General features: G+C 47.1%; 1 protein-coding gene across 5 annotated transcripts in view; it reads right to left on the bottom strand.

Annotated features, from left to right (window-relative positions):
* The window catches only part of MAPT (microtubule associated protein tau), a 57,632-nt gene extending 53,931 nt beyond the window's left edge, over positions 1–3,701 (bottom strand). For 3 of the 5 annotated variants that reach the window (XM_085309920.1, XM_085309919.1, XM_085309924.1), the window contains exon 1: positions 3,518–3,695. The gene's annotated coding sequence lies outside the window, so the exon portion shown is untranslated. Of the gene's footprint in view, positions 1–1,264; positions 1,285–3,517 lie in introns of those variants that run through there. The other 2 variants (XM_085309925.1, XM_085309922.1) reach the window with 2 other exon arrangements.
* Positions 3,702–3,963: the final 262 nt, after the last annotated feature.

The following is a 3,963-nucleotide window of genomic DNA, read 5'->3' as shown; positions in this document are numbered from 1 at the left end:
AGCCCGGCGCCCACCTCAGCCCCTTCCCGCCCACCGCGGGGGGCTGCCCGGCCCCGCTCATCCCCGCCGAGGGCCCTGACTGCCCCCAGGTTCAGCTCTGCCACAGGACGCTTCGCTCAATAGCCAAGGAGAGCCGAAAAACAGCCACAGGTCGCTCGATGTCAAGCGCTTCCTCCCCAGCCCCGGGGAGGAAGCCGTCCTGCTTGAATTTCAGGTACCTGTAAGCGCTGCGCTAGCAGAGGGAAAGCTGCTGCCTCCTTCCCGAGGTCGACAGCAGCCAGCAGCTTTCACGAGCACCCGATTCAGCAGACAAGGGTTTGGACAGCCTGTTGGAGCCAACAGGTGACACCTTAACACCTCCTGCCTCCAGGTGATTACAGGGGCTTTGGGCTTCCCCCATCATCCAGTACAGAACTGGCAACCCCACCCAAAGCACTGGGAACCACAGGGATGGGCCCACCTGAAGGGTCATAATCCCCACCACTCCTAGAAGATCTCTCTCCACCTTGCCCACTTCATCTGCGGCAGCAGCGGGACACTCCAGCTCTGCTCTGGAGGCTTACGGACACAGCAGAGATCCCTCAATGGAATTAATGCCTTGCATTACATGGTTACTATACTTGGTAATTGGATTTAGTGGAGAAACTGCAGGAGGTATCCTTTGTCAGACAGGCTCAAGGTTTCATTTTTTTTTCTGGAAATCATTCAGGTGCAAATCAAGGGCAAGAGTCTGATCTAAGAACAGGCTTCTGACAGGTTATGAAGAGAAAGGTAGCACAATCATGAGAAAAAAAACAGATGTGGAGCCTGCAGCACTGGAGGTTTAAAGCAGATTAGACAACTGTTGGTTGGGAATGATCCATCTTGGTTTGGAACAAAGGTTTCAAGGTGTCTTGCAGCCCTATGGAGAACCAGAGCTCTTATGTCTTACTATAGTATTAATAATTGCAGAAGTACTGTCAAAGGATTAACACTGAATGAGGTGGAGATCTGGATTCCTGAACATGCAACCATGAGGTGTTTTTATCAAGTCAGTAGAAAGATGTGAGACATTAAACCATTTTTTTCCCTCTCCATTTTTAACTGGCTTTAAAATGTCATAAATTGGCATTTATGCTATAAAATGATTGGAGAAGTTTTCCGAAGGTAAGTATATGTTCTGTGAAAAATAGCACTGTAGTGTTTAATTTATGCTTCCCAAAGCAGTGCTATGAGGGGAGCCATTCTTGTAAGACAAGACAAAACAAGCTGAATTTGAACTTACAGTGCAAGCAGCTAGAGTCCAATTTTGGAACAGCAGCTCTTCCTACAGGCAGTACAGATGTACCAGGAACACAAGACTGACTGCACTGATAACCAGCTGTGCAATCCTCTAGTATGACCATTTCCTTTTTTGAGGAAGGCAAAGCCAAAAGAGACTCCCTGCCTTGATGTCCCAACACAGGTTATTCTAGGTAATCAAATCTGGCTTTTTGAAGCCCTCCCAATCAAAGCTCACATTTACCTGCCTGACTTTGCTTGGGTCACAAGGCACTGAGTCTCTTTTGGATCCAGGAAGCCATGGGCTGGGAAGTATCGTTAGCAGTCTCAACTGATGTTCAGGCACATCCATTCTCACTACATTCTGGCCATTTAGAAAATCTGCTGGCAAAGACTGGTCAAGATGCATCAGCTGATGGCCTATAGTACTGCCAGCCTGGAGGAACACAACAGCAAAGATCTCCTATAGTTAAGTCCTCCAGAACTGCTGTCATACAGCCAAGCACCTTCCTGCCCTAAAGCCCAGTAGTACAGTACTTGGAAATACAAAGACACTAAGAGCACCGTAAGTGGTACTAGCTGCAGAATAGCACCATGAGCAAAGACCTGCTGTTTAACACTGTTCAGAGAAACAGGACCTCATGGATGTTCTTGGTAAACAAGATCACTGCAAAGAAATAATCAAATCTACACCCAGTTTCTCCTCGCTAACACCCTGCAGGGCTCCAGTGTTGGCTGAATGTCCATATGACAAAGGAGCAGCAATTGGGAGAAGACTCCCTTGTTTGGATATCCTGACTCCCTACATCACACATCTTTGCTAGCTTGGTGCAAATCCACCCCTTTGATATAAAACCCTGTTGTGCAGTAAGATACTCATTTTGTACTACATCCCAGGTAAGTGCACAGCAAACCTCCATTTTCACTTCTTGCGCCAGAGACACACACTGTTGTGCAGAACATGGATGCAGGTCACTGCTGCAGCAATACTGAGATGATCCAGGAACTGCTGGAGCTGTGTGAGTCTGCAGTGCTGTTTGAGTGCTCTGAGCCCCGAGTGGAATGAGCTCACAGTAATCGACAGAGCTTCTCACTCCAGCCAACAGGCACTGCACAGAAACACTGCAGACTGATTTCTTAGCCTGCTGTGCATACAGGTGACAGCTGAAGCAGACATTAATTACTGCATGGAGTTGTTCTGGCCACTTCTTGTTCATAGGGTGTTTTTGCAGGGAAAGAGGAACCTGTAAATTTCTCCTGCAACTTTAAACTTGCTCCAGGCTCCTCCTTCCCTTCCTTTCCTTTAGGCCTGTACAGCTGCTAGCTGGAAACAAGGCACTGTGCTTGCTTTTTACCCCTAAGCATCACATTTTAAAGGAAATCTTAGCTTCCATGTTTCTTCATCCATCAAACAGGGCTCATCTTCCTTGCAGGAGTTTTGCAACTTATTTCAAAATTGCCTCAAGGTTTCCCATGGTAAGTGCTACAAAAGCTAGGACATGATTTCTCAGGCCTTGCCTGGAGTGGGAATTGACCTGCAGAACTGCAGCTGTGTGACAATTTCTAGGTTACAGCGGTTTTAAGTCTTAACATCCCCAAGGCCTCATCTGTCTACAAACTGCTTCATTTCAGTCACTTAATTCAGATTAAAGGTGTCCTCTGCAAAACCATAATGATTCTAGCTGACACTAGACACTAGCTTAACTTCATTACAATACCATTCATTTTGCAACCTAGCCATTAAAGTTCACCTAAAAAAGGGGAATGGGTTAATCGCTCCCAAAATAGTTTCTAGCAAGCAGACAGGATTGATGTTTCTGAAATAATTCCAGATGCTATTGCCTGCTGATAAACCACAAGATGATCCCTGCCTAAATTAGGCAGCCCCAGGCAGTCACAGCCCCCACACTTGCTTCCATGGCCACATCCACTAACGCACTCATGGCACCAGACCCGGGAGCCAGCTAGGTTTCGTAACGGCTCACCAAGCTTTGAAGCCTCACTGTGGAGATCACAACAGGAAACTGGGCATTACACAAGCAGTTTTCCCAGCCTTGCCTGTATGCTGTTAGCAACTGCAGGTAAGTGGGCATTACCCAGGCCAGCTCTGAGCAGAGCTAAACAAAGCTGTCATCTTCTGCAAACCTTTCCCAGCAGCTCAGACTGTGCCTGCAACTCCAGGCACGAAAAGGGATTAGAGCACACCTGGCTCCATTCCCCACAGGTTGAAACCAAACACACATTATTTGCAACATACCTATTTTGCAGTTCTCTCCAGCCAAAGTCATCTTACATTTTATTTTCAGACAGGCAAATGGAGCATGATGCACCTCTTATAAAACCCTGCTGAGGCCAGTGAAACTCGAGACATGAATCAGAGAAACACCCACGGCATTGCAATGGTGCAGGCAGCAAGCAGGCTGTGACTCAGCAGAAAGAACCAGCTGGCATGGTCCTCTCTCTCCTCTAGGAGCAGCACTGAGCAGAAATTTATCACTTTCTTTCTGATCATTTTTGCAAATGGAGAGACTTGACAAAATGTGGTTAACCTCTTGGAGACCAGAGACCAAGTAATACTTTTACATTCTCTTATAGGCTTCCCTGCACCCCAGCTGAAAAAAAGATTATACCTTCTCAGCTGACTAATCTGGAAGGCATGCAGAGCCCAACACCTCCAAATAGAAAGCACAAGACCCAATACCT

Source organism: Rhea americana, unplaced genomic scaffold (genome assembly GCF_003343005.1).
Source record: "Rhea americana isolate MKP2758 unplaced genomic scaffold, rheAme1 scaffold_308, whole genome shotgun sequence".
Classification (NCBI taxonomy): domain Eukaryota; kingdom Metazoa; phylum Chordata; class Aves; order Rheiformes; family Rheidae; genus Rhea; species Rhea americana.
Note: the sequence above shows the minus strand (reverse complement) of the source record. Positions and strands in the feature narration are given on the sequence as shown.